Raw genomic sequence first — 16,280 nt, 5'->3', positions numbered from 1 at the left:
TCTAGTCTTTAACGTTTAATGTGGAAGTGGTTTCTTAGTAAAAGCTGTTAAAATTTTTCATAACTTTGTATGGTGTCCTCTGGTGGCACCTAAATTTAATATAAGGTTTTTCATTCCGGTTTTTTTAAAGATTTTTGATAAAAAAAATTTGCAGCCAAGTATTATATAAATTACTACTCTTGATCCTATACCAGACACACAAACACACCCTCAATCCGATAAATTTGTAAATCCTTACGATACAGATAATCTTCACGATTCCAATACTTTCATCCTACAAGGACTAAATGAAAGTAAAAATACAAAGTTGTTTGATAAAGTATGTCGATAAAACTATAAACCTGGGGAAAAGGAAATTGGCCCAAAAAAAAATTTAAATCCAATCTTTATGCGCTAGAGGTACAAAAATAAATTGCAACGATACTGTTAGTCCCTTAGGAAAAGTTATAGAATCGATTGGAAGCAAAATTACCTTGAATCCAATGTTATATATCTAGAAAATTTGGAAAAACCATCGCATTAATTTTTCATAGAGATATCTTGTAGTAGACTTCTTTACCTGAAAGATTTACCTTAAAGTATCTTTTATTGTAGCGATTATACAGTCAAAAACTTTACTTACCAAATGAAATTTTTTGTTTGTTTATTATGATTGTATCCAACTCTAATTCATCTCAAGATTTCTTTTACTTTTACACTCTCTAAAGCTAATTAACAACCAAACCCACGGAACTAGAGGCTCATTGACGCCAATTATAGAAGGATTAGACGGATTCCCGATGTATTTTGAAAAGCCAGGACCACTTGATTAGACGCCCTGTTCTAACTCATGAAGCCGAATCAATGAACAAGCTGCTTGTTACTAAGATAAAGATTCTGCAGAAGTCATAATATTTTCTTTTATAGATTTAAAGATTTATAGGTTTTTATATTTAAAGAAATATTATCCAAATTAGCAAAATTTGGCTATTCCGAAAAGAATACTTTAGATAAACCAGGAGGTACAAGAAAAAAAGCAGGCCAAAAATTTGTGTCTCTGGTTTTTTAGATCGCAGCGATAAATAAAGATAGATGTCGTTCTTAAACTTGAAGGACCCAAATGTAGAAATGCCACATAGTCGAAGCGATGGTCTATCTTCCTATCTAAACTCTTGAAAGTATCGAGATTTTACAATATGATATTTCCCTTGTGGTTGCTGTATTCCTAGGTTCAGTGCTATTATCTAGGATTTTTTATCGTGCTTTATTCTGGCTCCTCTTAATCCCGCTTGTCTCTAGTATTTCTAGCTAGGGACTTAATCTAGTACCATCATTATCTCTGTCTTTGCCAAATATCTGTTAAGTCATCGTCACGTTTCCTTCAATTATTTCAAGTTCCATTCACAGTAAGTTCCAAAATTCTTTTCTTACTTATCTTCCTTTTTTAAGAGTAGCTGATTTTTTTCCTTATACTTTTGAGTAGGATAAAGGATTGGAAAGCTCAAAAACCTATTCCTCCAACAAGGACTTTGCGCGTTGATGGTGATGACTAGGGAACGGATTCGTATGTATTTACATATTTTTTTCTAGGCAATTTACAGACGTTTTTCAACTAGAAGTATTCATACTGACACTTTTTAAGCCGTTTGAGTCTACTTTTATTTCACATATTTCCACATATTTGGATGTTATCGCGTATTTATACATATTTGATTAAAATAAATAAATATTTCTACATATTTAATCAAAATATGTACATATTTTTCATTTTGGGCATATTTTCATAATTGGGAGGTGGTTGACAGGAACTGTGAACCACAGACTGTAGGGCTGTGAATCACAGTGGGTACAATGGTTATTGTAATTTACACAGAATGCTGCTAAACAGTGACGGGCACTTGTTAGTTCTTTGAAGTGTTCTGACGTTGTCTGTTCTTTCAGCTTGTTCGTTGAAGTGTCCAATTCATTTCGTTCGGTCACTTAGTGTATTCTTTTTTGGGTAAAATGCCACGAACATCGGCCTCAAACAAACAACTGGTTGCTAAATATCTTCGCGAGTTTCCAGCAGAACTTTTTCGAAGTGATGGAGTCATTTTGTACTGCATAGCTTGTGACAAGCGCGTTTCTTGCTCTCAACATATTGCCACCGGATCGCAAATAGAGAATAAAAACAGAAAGAAAGAGAGGACGTCCTATCAAGCCTTCCTTACATCTCCACCATCAAGTAAGTTTACTTTGAGTACAGATCTGTGTCGGGCTTTGGTTAGAGCAGATATCCCTTTCCACAAACTTAAAAATCCTCATTTCAAAAGATTTTAGTCGTTACAAATCCATCTTACGCCCAGATCGTCGTCACTTTACGTTCCAACATTTGAAATTTCATGTGGTTGCAAACAATTTCGAAGAGTGAAGTTTTCAAAATTGAAAATTTAACACATCTTTTTATAAATAGTAAAAATGTTCTTTGTTGTATAAATCATTATAACTTGTAAAAACAAATTATTTTGTTCCTAATAAATTATTATAAATTGTAAAAATGTTCTTTTCTTGTATAAATAATTATAACTTGCCCCCCCCCCCAAAATTCCATTTTCATAAAAAAAAATGTCCATTTTACTTAAATATTCCAGAAAATATTTTAAGAAAATCACATATTTTCCACATAATTGACGAAAATAAATGCATATTTTAATTAAATATTTGGCATTTTAAAATACATAAAAATCCGTTCCTTAGTGATGACAAATAGATGTTGAAATGAAAATAAAACTTTTAAACTTGCGATCTCTAAGAATAGTTAAGTACAAAAAGTATTAGCCCAACGTGGCTATAAAATTACTTGTAGATCGGTGCTGTACAATATTATAGATAAAATACTGTTTTTTTTACGAGTATTTAGAACCAAGAAAGACTGTATTTTTTACTCATCGTAAGATTCAATTATATAAAATTATTAGTCAATATGTTCTTTGACAACAAAATTTACTGCCAAGTTGATTGAAATTTTTTAAAATCAATTTTTGTACATTCTTAGTGTTATTTATACTACGTATAAATCATTGCTGTCGCAGATGGTTTACGTAAGAGAGGAATTCTCGTTTGTTTTACGGCTTTTACTTCATCATAATAATAAATTGATGAACTTCATTTTAACGTAATTTGTTTCCAAAAGCCTGATTTTAATCACGCCTAAAAACCTCTTAGACCGGATATGAAGTCAAGGAAAAATAAATTATAATTTTATAGAGGAAAAAAAAAGTTACAATTATAGGGACGGAGCAATAAAACAAATTAATCATAATATTATCTAGTTTTTATCTTATAAATTTTTCGCAACAGTTTATCGCGTTATGAATAGTTTTGTGGAGAATTTGATTATATCCTGATTTCCTTTAAATTAAGTTCTGTAAACTTTACTTGAGAAATTTATTTAATTATTTTTGAAGTAATATCAAAATAAGATCATTGTTTGTTCTGTGATTTGCATTTTTTTTTCTGTTTAATTTTATTGAATCATTTATTTATTTATTTATTCGTTTTGTGAATCACATACAAAGAGTTGAGCAATTGAATACACAGGAAAACTAATTCTACCAAAAACAGAATAAGTAAAAAAAGAAACTTTCATTAAATAAATACTAATAAAAAAATATAAATGAAACTTAATAAACTGTAAGATTACATAAAATTTGGGATTAAATAAACAAATTACAGTTAAATCAATGAAGTCAATAAAGTTCGGCTCTTCTTCTAGCGAGATTCTTTTAAATAAATAAAAACATAATTCAAGATATTTAGAGGAAGTTATCTTCTAAATATCACAAAAACCACTCGATAATTTTTTTTAAAACTTCAACAGATTTAACAAGAAACTATACACCAAATATTAAAATGGAAATCCCAATAAAACTTCGTTTTTATAAAGAAATAGTCAAGAGCACTGGCAGCGGTGTTAACTGAACTGTAGTTACAGCTCAACTGTTATTGAATCATTTGTTTGTATTGTTTTATTGTAACTCTATGTTGCTTTTCCTTTAGTTCGTCTTCTTTCGTAAATGTTTATTAGATATGTTCATCCAAACTTTGCTCAGGACTTTAATCTGATAAGTATACTGTTTTTTATTAAATGATAAGTTAAGAGTTATTAAAATCTTGCTTCAATATTCGAACGAAAATAGTTATTAATTACAAATTTTATCTACAACAAATAAGAGATTTACACAATTTAATTTTCCTCTTTTCTCTGACTAATATTCATTTTCTTTATATATAAAAGAGAAAGTCCAGAATTTCACTTAGCCTGAGCAAATCTTAATTGACCAAATTATATAAATATACATTTACACATAAAAGCTCGCAAACATGATTATTAAATTAATAATTGTAAAGGCTACGGATGAAATGTAATCTAGACTGTAATATCCCTTCGCCCTACGGCTAATCCATGTTCGTCCTCTCAGGATTACAAAGTTCCTGTTTATAACGAAATGAAAGAAATAATTGAAGAATGTTTTAAACCTCACCATAATAACAATTCCATTATAAAAAAAACTCTCAGACTTAGTTTTCCAGATGAGTTCATTTTTTCATACCTTTCTCCGCTATAATTTAATCCAATGAATATAATTTATTCTTTCTTTTCATGCTATATTCTGAGTAATTTTACTTATGTATGTTTGCAAAAAAAGTATTTCTTTCTAATTTCAAATAGATGAAGTATTATTAAAAGTTTATTACAATCGAATTATAATTTTGTTTGATGTATGTATATTTTAATAAGATAACCAATTACAGTCATCCCTCGCTACTTCGCGTTTCATTTATCGCGGCCTTCGTACATTGCGGATTGTTCAAAAATTCAAAATTGAGGAATTATGGCGCGAAAGTTGCCCGCACGCCAGCAGAAGGCAGGTAGTGCCCACACAATTCAAAATACACGTCTCTGATTGGCTGCTAGCGTCCCGCCATTACGTGTGTTACACACACGTATCATATTAATATCATTTATACATTATTTTATGGATGTTATTTATACTATTGTAACGAAGTTGACCTGGGCATAGAAGAAAGGCCTAGATTGTTCTAGGGGTTGAGCGATCAAAGTCAGTAACAGGCCGCCACTGCATAAACAAAAGGGCGGTATCTACCTGTGGCAGAGAAGAAAGGCCTAGATTGTTCTAGGGGTTAAGCGACCAAAGTCGGTATCAGGCCACCACTGTGTGGACAAAAGGGCCGGTCTCTACCTGAACTAGAAAGGAAAGGGCTAGATTGTTCAACGAGTTAGTGACCTGTGTAAAAGCCAGCTAAGAGAAAGGCCTCAGTTGGGGTGGTGGCATATGTGTTTTCCCAGCCAGTGATTGACAGGTAGGAGCGAGACAGAGAGTAGGAGGAGGGCGGCCCCAGCTGAGGTGGTGGCAGTATGTTTTCTCCAGCCAATGAACGTCAGGAGGGCGTGGAAACTTATGCTCAGAGAGTTGGAGGAGGGCAGTCCCAGTTGGAGGGAGGCACGCAGTTAAAAGGAGGCAGACACAGCTGGAGAAGTCAGTTTTTAGAGTTTTAAGGAGTTATTGGAGTTGTTAATCAGTTTTAATCAGTTAGTTTTGAGTCAGTCTTGTAAAGTTAGTTTGGAGAGACACTTTGGAAGTGACAGTTCTTGAGAGAGTCAGTGTTGCGAAGTGCTTCGGAGTTAGCCAGTTAGGCAGTTAGTCAGTTAGTGAGTAGAGCTTTGTTTGTGTAGCAGAGACTAGTGCAATTCGGTGCAGTGCGGACCAGTGGTCAGTCGGGGAACAGTTTTGTGGCGTTACGTAGTGAGTAAGTAACAGTAAACTGTTGTGACTGTTGTAAATGCTGACTGTAATGAATAGCGTTAGTTTCTAGTAAATGTTAATGTGTGTAAAGGTAATGTGTTAATAAATCAGGTTATTACTTACAACTTTAGCGAGTTTTATTATTTAATCAAACCCACATATTTAACGTAACTAGTGGCAGGCATTAGTTGTGTAAGTAAAGTTTTCTTAGTAAAAGGACAAGAAAAACTTTACACTATTAATATTTTATTTACATGTTTGAAACTATTTTTTAAGTTCTAATGATAACATATGCACTTAAATGGTTTCATATACACTAAAAATGAGAGGGAAACACTACTTCGCGGTTTTCCACTTATCGCGGCCGGTTTATCGCCTATTAACCGCGATAACTGAGGGATCACTGTATTTAATACTAAGAATAGTTAATATTTTAAATTAAGACGCATCAAGAATCTAGTTTTGGCTGGGATACTTAGCAGCGGTATGAACTGAGAATGTTGGCGAGTTGAATAAGATTCTTTTTAGTTTACATAGGAACAACCGTATTTACGTGCGATATTATCAATAAATATTAGAATTCAACTATTTTATTGGTAGCGAAGCAAAACATTGTGTTTTTTTCCTTGTTTAGTAATCTTGATGATCTTAAGACTTAATGCTATTCTAGATAGCTGACCTTTGGATTTGATTTGGGCGGTTATTGATTCGATTAACACATTGGACAAAGATTGACAACCATTAAAAACCCATTTGCCTGTTGCTTTCGCCCAATTCTTCGTTTTTCTTCCTAACAATTGAGCAATTTCTAATTCTTAAATAGGTTTTGTACTCAATTTTGTCTTTGATACTAGAAAGTAAACATAGTTCAGACTTAAGGAGGCTAAACGGCGGAGTTGTAGTCGAAGTTATTCTTTGCTGACAGACTAGTGGATCGCGACAAGAAAACTTGTAGTAAACTGCACTACGAAGTAAAAGGTTAAAACTTCTTTAAAAAGTTGAGTGAACCGTGTTGAAAAACTCTGTGAGATCAGTGTGAATGCTTTGTATTATTAAGTTTTTTATTTTACTCTTTGCTACTCTACTAACAAGAGAAGCAACTGTATTAGTGCGGCCCTCGAGAACCATTCCAATTTCTCATGTGGCCCTCTGGTAAAATTAACTGTCCATTCCTGTACTCTCTTATTCGTAAGTGATTATCAGGATTCTTTTAATTCTGCTTTTACATCAAAAACTTGTGCCGTCATTAGCCTTTCATTTACAGAGTTCCAGCCCTTAATTTGGCTTATACAATCTTTATATATTAAAAAGGCTACTCCAAAGCCTTTGCCCTTTCAGTAGGAGATACACCCTAATAGAGGAGTAGAAATCCATCATGTATAATCTCACAGCATTGGCCCTTTTTCTTTGTTTCAGTAACATTCATCTTCTTCATATATTCCACAAGCTCTGGTGTTTGACTTGTAAGGCCCTTTACATTCCAGGTTCCATACTTCGAAGTTCCATATTCTCGTCAAGTCGTAGCCATTCTTCCGAAAGCGGTGCTTTCTTTTAATAATATATACATTCAAGTATACGGAAGGATTGGCGCATAGCACAGTGGAGCGGCCGCCTCCTTTAGGCACTCATGCTTGCCTTGTAGCACTTCGGAGTTAATATAATACATTCTAAAACACAACTCTTACTTCCTGAGACGGCTGGTTATTCTAGCCCATTCAGGTGGCTTTTACCCTCCTTCTTTCTCAACCGGGCTTGGGAACGGCTATGGCAGAGTTATAAAGTTCTTTCTTTTCGTATTTGTTGTTACAGGAGTGTTATTACTCCATTTGAATATCTCCATCTTTGTGGAGATTTTTTTTTCAAAAATATTTTGTCTAGGATTAGTGACTTGAAAATATCACATGTTTTTTACAGTCAAATTTACACAGACACTAAAAAAAATATTTCTAAAAATAAGGCAGGCTACTTCCCTGTTGAAACCATTTTCTTTATATAAATATCACAAAAACCATTAAAAGAGGAAACCTTTTTACATATCTATTCCCAATGGCTACTCTGTTCCACTTCTAACTTATAATACCAAAGTTAACAGTAATACGTAAAGTAAGCAATGATTCGTTCGGAAACTGGACAACTACATATAAGTTACAGAATCTTGAAGTTAAGCCTAAATTGGTTGTTGAATATTTTGGAAATGAGTGATCAAAAATTACCGAGAATATGTTACCGGAAGTTGTTGAGTATTTCGTTATTTAATTCGGACTCGCGATATAACTGGGCAGTCCAGTTAAAAGATCTCCTGCAACCAATTAACCGATCTGTTATAGTATAAATTGAAGATGCCTTTAATTTAAAAAAAAAAAATCCAGAAATTTTAAAGTTGTACCGAGAGTATTTAACTAATTTGGATAATACAAGTATTCAACAGTCTAGATATAACAGCCACTATGTAAAAGTTTTTAACCCCTCAATTGAAACACAGTCGTACCTAACATATGCCGTTTAATTGTAGCAAACTATTATTCCAACTTAAGACAATTGGAAAATACTCAATAAAGCTAACTTATGATTGATTAATAAGCAAAATAGATGCTCAGTTGGATTGTGGGTTGTCAGTTACAAAAGAAAGAGGACCTGGTACATATTCTTGTTGAATGTCCATTCTACAAACCTATTAGAGAGTATTACCATTCTGATAATGTAGGGGAACATTGAAAAATTGTTGAACCCAGACACTATCGATTCAGCTCATGTTTTGTATAAATATGTAACATCCATTTTGAAATTAAGACATTTTCTTTCAATATAAGTATGAATGGTTTTATAAAAACTTATACATAACTTTGGTCTGCATAAGATAATTCATTTATTAATTCTGTATTTGTAATTATTAATCTTTGGTTTCTTTATAATTCTATGTTATTGATCTGTACACCGACAACACCCTGCTCCTTTGTATGGGGACTATACCCCTATAACAAATAAATAAATTGAATTGAAATTGAATTGAACGTAAAGTAAGCTGTCTTGATTGTATTCTTGGCATCAAAATTTTATTATATCTGTGGACGATCGGTTGTACATAAGTTAAACATTCAGGCGCCACGTTAGCCGAGCGGTTACAGGCGAGACCTGTAAAGCTAATATGTATTGTGGTTCTGGGTTCGATTCCCCGTCTTAAGCCTTGGATCATATTTAATGGTTAATGAAAGAAATTAACAGTAAAGTATGTTTGCTAGTCGCCTCCGTCCACGATATCTAATTGGTAGTTGGACGTAAAGCCCGCCTGGAAAAATATTAAATAAATATTCATTCGTAAAATTTATGCTTAAATAATTAAATTTTAAAATTCCTTTCGCACGCCCCACACACAATTATTTGGATCATTATTATTCAGTCATCATTTATTTTTTTTATTATTATTTATTTATGATTTTTTATTTTTAATCAGGTCAGAAACGCCCATTTTGAACATTAAATTTAATTACATATTCTAATTAAAAAAAATAAAAAATAAATGACTTCCGCTTTTCTCCGAAAAAGAAAGCTGAGTTTCTTATTAGGTTCTTTCTTTTCTAAGCAGCTTTAAATGTGAACAACTCTGATTTACAGGAAGCCATTACAAGCAAAGCTCATGATCTCATCAAATTGCGAGTTGCGCTTATCGGTTTCTCGTTCTATATTATAATAAAAACATTTCTGATTACTTTGTTAAGTATTAAACTTAACAAACATTAGTCTGGTAAAATCGCTAAGAAGCTATTTATCGGTCACCGATAAACTTGGATGAATATGCATTTTAAATTAAATAAATAAATAAATAAAATAATAATAGTAATCGTTGGCAAGAACAATGATATCGCTAAGGTGTATTAGTAAATCGTCAGAAAATCGGCTGGTGGAAAGTCCCCTTTGTAAGTGCACAACGGAGCCGATAGCTGAAAACAGCAAAATCCGATGTTGCAGGTTGTGGTGGTCGAAGCCAAGAAGCTAGTTATAATCAAGCTGGACAAGCCTCCAGAAGTGTGGCGTACGTGGACATTACCATCTTTATTGAGTCGTAACAATGCCCCACCATGGCAAAGACGAGAGAAGCCGTGCAAGGCAGTAGAATTTGCTGATTATGTGAAGCGGGTATTCGAAGTCTGTAGAAATTTCATAAATCAGGGCAAACAGCATCTTCTCAACTGAGTTGGTCGCTTCTGCGTAGAAGATTGCCCTCGAAAGAAGGTAGATTAAGCACTGTGCCCACAGTGAGAAGGTACCTAGGTAAGTTGGAAACAACAACAATCCGCCAGTTAATGGTAAGACAGATATTTTAGCGTGCATAACCCAGCGGCTGCACATACGCAACTCGCACTGCAAAGAAAGGGATTATGAGCTCAATGGTAATGCATTGGATTTCCACTTGTAAATACCACAGGTTCAAAGCCAGCTGCATATTCTTGCATATTTTCTAATTCTGGAGTCCTTTACATCTCTTGTCTGTATAATAAATTAACAAATAGGTTAAAATCAAGCAAATTGCCGTTGAACTTCGGTAACCCTCCTATTAACAAGTTAAGTCAGTTCTAGAGGTCATTATCTGCCATGGACTTGTCACAATGAATAGACAATCCCGGTCATGGAAGACACACAGGAATTCAGTACATGACACAGAAAGGCTACAGACTAAGTGCGCTCCCCAAAAAAGGAAAACCTTCTCTTCCCAGTGGTCTAAATTTTATTCTACAGCTTATTTTCTAGCGAAGGATAGTGTTTTTAATATGCAAACACTTTCCACAGGCCGGCAGTGCAGTGGAAAAGGCTACAAAAGGATGATGAATTATAAAAATTAAATAACCAGAATAAGAAAGGTTGAACAGTATCAACAATTCTGTCTAAAATTACTATAAAATTTGATAAGTATTTTGAAATGATTAATTTCAGGAAAATAATAAATGGTTTCCGAAAAGGTTTACCAAACTGAATCACAGTAGAATAGAATAGTAGATGGTACGGGATGTACCGATGGCACCGCAGCCACAAGAGACTTATTGTGCCAGCCCCTTCTTAGTTCTAGTAAGCGAACCCTCCCCTCCTAAAGAGGTTGAGGACTTTCCCTACTAGTTCTTTTAGCGCTACTATCTCCTTTGTTCTCAAAGTTCCATAGTGCAACCACTCGATTGCAACACAATCAAACAACAGGTGAGAGGCCGTCTCCTCCTCTTTCTGACACAATCTGCACATCGGTCCCGATCTAATAAGCCCCACCTTGCGCAGATGCTTCCTGAACCTACCGTGCCTCGTGAATAGGCCTGCAATCAGAGTGATCTGATTTCTACCCCAAACACTGAGTCTCTTTGGCTCTTTGCTTGCACAGCCAAAAGGCATCATGGTCTTGCTGTGTTTAACCCCAGGACACAACACCCAGTTCTTTTCGTGCTCTCTCCATATCCATTCTCGGAGAGCTGCACGAATCGAGCCCCTGGTGATCCCCCAGGACAGGCTCCGGACCAATGAATGGAGTGTTAGCACTATTCCTGGCCAGATAATCAGCAGTCTCATTCCGTTCAATCCCCACATGACCCGGCACCCATTCCAGCCTAACTTTGTTGTGCCGAGCCAGTAGTTCTGGGACCTAGTAATCACAGTAGACAGGAAATAAAAAAGAAAACCTAACTTCTTTATTTTGCGAATCATCGTTTCTAATACAATTTCACTTTAAACCCAATTTGACGACTTCCTTCATCTAATTCTGAATAGAATTACATTAGTTGTAAACATAATTTATATTGATTTTACAGGAAATAAATATAACGTCTAAAAATGATAATATAATTCCATTTCCATGAATTATCTTTAAGCTGGCTAAAGTAGGAAAATAGTTTACACAAGAAGAGTCTTCTTTTAGAGGGAAGAATAATTTTTACTACTCATCAGTTTATTTGTTTATATAACTGAAAGATACGCAATACTGGTGAGTTTATTTATCATTTTTATTCCATTCAGTTCGGTAAGTTGGTTTAACTCCAACCTCTTACTCTGGATTATCGGGCCAGACTTTACCCTGAGGTCAGCAAGAAAGTTTTCCCCAACAACGCTGTACATTAATTTTTTGTTTATTTTAATATTTTTCACTCTCTAAGTGGGTATTTCTTAATATCTACTTTATTATTATTATTATTATTATTTTTACACTGGTATTATTATTAACTTTTATTAAGTTTTTTTTTTTATTACTTTTACAATTTTCAAAGAAAATTATTTTGAATTTATTTATTTACATATACAGGGTGTTCATTTAAAGAAGGCTCAAATGTATTTCATGCTTAAACGGTTGATCTGAGCAAAAAATGGTAGAGGAAAAATTTGTTGCCCGTCACCTCTAGTTTCACAATATGTGACTTGATTTTAGATTCCTGCCCGCAAACACGGCTGACGCGCGACCAAAAGTGAGGGTTCGCAGTTGACCTCCATTTACCATGTCACAATTTTTAAGAGTATAAAAAATTATGAAAGGAATTGGAAACCGCAATTCGATATCTTCAAAATTAAAGGTGCTAGGCCATTTCAAAATCTGGTTTAATCATATTTCAAATTTTTTAACTTGTTATCAAAGAGAATGAAGAGCACGCGATAGGTCATTTTTATGTATTTTTTCATCCCCTTTCTCCTGAAAGTACTCGTATTGCCAAGGCAGTAAAGCTAGTATTTTTCTTAATATCGGGAAATAAGTAGTTTTCCGAGTGATTTACTAAGAAAAATGAAATGTTTAGAGCTTTAGATGTACTTAAGTATACACAAAATGGCTATAAAATAATTTTACACCTGTTACAAACAAGAAGGTTTAATAATTATTTGGTAATTTTGGGAGAGATGCGTTTATTTACCAAAAAAATTGGAACCCTCCTGCCACATATTTAAGTAATCAATATCTTTCACTTAAAGGATCAAATTTAATCCTTAATTTATCAAATAATGCACTTTACGCAGCTTGTGCAGCACGTACTGTGCCTTCAAAGGTGCCTCCTCCAGATACAAAGTGCAGTTGATAACCTCCTGGCTAAGCTGGCTTGCGAGCCAGTGGAGGGTACTGCAACCCTTAATCAACTGCGAACCCTCACTTTTAGTCGCGCGTCTGCCGCGTATGCGACCAGGAATCTAAAATCAAGTCACATATTCTGAAACTAGAGGTGACGGGCAACAAATTTTTCCTTTACCATTTTTCGCTCAGATCAACACAGTTTAAGCATGAAATGCATTTGAGCCGTCTTTAAAAGAACACCCTGTATAATACACTAAAGAACATTTGTAGCTAAGATAGCGTTATATAAAAAAATAAATAAATAATATCATTACTGAGAATCGTACAAAAAATTTGGTGTTTGACATTTAGTTGGAAGTATGGGCCACCTTTGAGCATCTAGTTTTATCTCGTAATCTGTAGTGGTCTTATCTCTGGCGCGTAATTCGCTAGTTGGTCCTTTTAAGCGGTTCTACGTTTTTTAAAACCATAAGTGTTCAAGTAAAGCTGTTCCAATATTTTTAGAGATCTTGAAACACATATTATCGATCAAAACTCAAATTTAGATTGGAATATTTGGCATAAAGAAATAAATGTAAATACTTTATAAATTTTTGAATCTATTTAGGTATTTCTATTTTTAGCATTGATATATACATATATTACAATACAATACGAAGAAAAGGTATTATAAAAATTACTTAAAGTTAAGGAGGGGTGAAGGCTGAAAAGTCCAGCAGGAAGGAAGTAGATGATGTTGCTGTGACAGTGAATCTCCACGTTAATCCACTTTAATCCCCAAGAAACAGCTTCTTCTCTTTGATCTGGCTTCCCCAGTCCTTCATCCACTGTTCCTTAACAATGGTTTTTCCACGCTATTTTCATTCGACTAATGGCCTCTAGCTACATTTATTTAAAGATGTTTAAATTATCTCTTATTCTACAAATGAGAAACGTTACGTATTGTAATCGTGCAGTGTTTTGTCTGGAAATATCGTTTGGAAAGGTCGTAACGAATAGTCAGTGAGTATATGGTCGAGCATAACTCAGAACGTCGAAATTTGATGTCGACAGTACCCACAAACACAGTCAGCTTACCGAAAATATGTCTTCGTACTAAATCTTAGTAGGCTCATTCCAAACATGTGTATCTATAACTTTGATTTAAAATATATTTCCACCGAAAAGGCGCCATGATACCAGGCCGTTATACCGTACATTGCCTAAGATATTGTGAGGTACTGTCCGATTTCCGCTCTAGGCCTTGGATTTTACTTAATGGTTAACAAGAAATTAACAGTGAAGTATGTTTGCTAGTCGCCTCCGTCCACGATACCTAATCGGTAGTTGGACGTAAAATTCCCCTGAAAAAATGGGCAATACTTCACTTATTGTTAGCAGCATATTATGCCACATCGATTAATTTTTTTAATATATCGTATTTTTCTGTTTCTGTTTACAAAAAAGATAAATAATTAAAATATTAAAATAATTGAAATGCTGCATTCCATCACAACTTCATTAAAAAAAGATTTAAAAATTAAGTCAGGTATTTGCCTTTGACAAAATCCTAATACATAACGATTGCTGTTCATTTCTGCCATATTCTACCTTGCAAAGTACTCACCTAAGTCTTGAACTATACAATGATAGAAACTTACCTGCAATCTAATTAACGATGCAAGAGTGAAGAACTCTACTGACACTTTCGACAACTTGAAAACACAGTAGACGAAATTCTTCCAGGATCTTAAAAATTACTTATAGAGGTATTTTAAGGTACTTCGGGCCTAGCGCATTCAACTGTGGTAAACACAAGAACTTATCGGTTGGACATTGCTATGTAAACTTTTCTATTTTCCAATCCATGCAGTATGAAATTCTCAGCTTCACAGTTGAACCCTTCAAGATGAAAAACAATCAAACAATTTAGATCTAACATCAGTCCTGGGGTTCATTAAGGGCGCAGTTCGTAAGACTCTTAGAGATTGGATCTGGAGAGAACATGAAATGAATTGGGTAATGCTTCCTGGGTTTAAACACGGCCCTCGCTGTGTAAACAAAGTACCAAAGAGACTCTGGGCTTGGGCAGCAATCAGATCACTCTAATTACAGGCCTATTCACGGGGGCACGGCAGGTTCAGAAAGCACCTGCACAAGGTGGGGCTTATTAGCTCGCAACCGTTGTGCAGATTTTGCCAGGAAGAGGAGGAATCTGCCTTTCACCTGTTATTCGATTGCGTTGCAATCGAGCGGCTGCGCTACGATATCTTTGGAACTTTGAGGCCAAAGGATATTGTAGCGCAGAAGGAACTGCTAGGGAAAATTCTCAACCTTTTTAGAAGGGGAGGTTTCACCTACTACACTTAAAGGGGAAGGCATAATAAACCTCTTGTGGCTGCGGTGCCGTCTTTTCAAAATCTAAAAATCTACATCTAACATATAGTTTTTATCACCTCAAAAGTCCCTCAAACCTGATATAGAATATCTATTCCTCTTTATTTCAGAGTCAGATTCCAATTTATAGATATATCACCTGGCAATCAGGACTCTTCCAGAAGATAACGTTTCTAGATTGCTCTGTTAGACAGGCTCGTGGTTTACTGTTAAGCTAAACAGTTTGCAAATATTTTATTTTTATTTTTTAATCGGATTTAAAAGATTATGGGAGTATTAGAAATGTAAATATTTTATTGTTAACATTTCTATCTACGAAAAAAAAAGATGGTGGATGAAAACCAATCTGTAGCTGAATTATCAGAATTCCTTTTATTTTTAGTGTTACAGGCTCCCAGGGAAATTTTAATATTGAAAATGAATGAAAAACTAAAAGTTTTCAAATAACATTAGAAAATGTAACTCCTTAACAAAAACTTACAGTTTCAAATGTTAAGTATAAGGGTTGATTAAACGCCAAAAGGTACACAAATCAGCGAGTACCCAACATTTCATTAATACTTCATTAATAGTCAAGTAATTCTACTGCATTAATTTTCATTAATAAGTTATTTTTTAGAATTTATTAGATGTCACAGACCCTATTTATGTGGCCATTTTCGTCTACAAAATATAATATGTTCAAGTAGCACTGTAGATTGACTGTAATATCTAGTTATTTATAATAATCAAACTATTAATTACAGGTTAAAAAGAAAAACGTTACAAAAAATAAAAAAAAATTATGAGGCTAAAAAATTCAAAACTTTTTTTTTATAAAAAACTTACATCAATGATTTTGTTTATTTCATTTATTTATTTTTATTTTTAAATAAAAATCGTCGGTTTAAGTTCATTCTTCGATTAAAGTAATTGTTATTTTATGAAGTAGTCAAACGTTTATAATAATAGGTAATAATTATCTGGCTTTATCGCAAATAATATAGTTTCAATTACATTCTCAATCTAGGTATTCATCCCACAATGTTGTATATATGTAATATCGGTAAGACGAATTCAAGACAGTAGCCTACTCTAACTTTGTCTTTTTC

At 34.0% G+C, this 16,280-nt stretch overlaps 1 protein-coding gene across 2 annotated transcripts in view; it reads left to right on the top strand.

Moving 5' to 3' along the window:
• hig (locomotion-related protein hikaru genki) overlaps positions 1 to 16,280 on the top strand; it is a 781,895-nt gene that overhangs the window by 146,078 nt on the left and 619,537 nt on the right. The window lies entirely within an intron of this gene.

The sequence above is a fragment of the Rhodnius prolixus genome, unplaced genomic scaffold (assembly GCF_049639745.1).
Source record: "Rhodnius prolixus isolate KJV_2025 unplaced genomic scaffold, Rpr scaffold_2, whole genome shotgun sequence".
NCBI classification, from domain to species: Eukaryota; Metazoa; Arthropoda; class Insecta; order Hemiptera; family Reduviidae; genus Rhodnius; species Rhodnius prolixus.
Note: the sequence above shows the minus strand (reverse complement) of the source record. Positions and strands in the feature narration are given on the sequence as shown.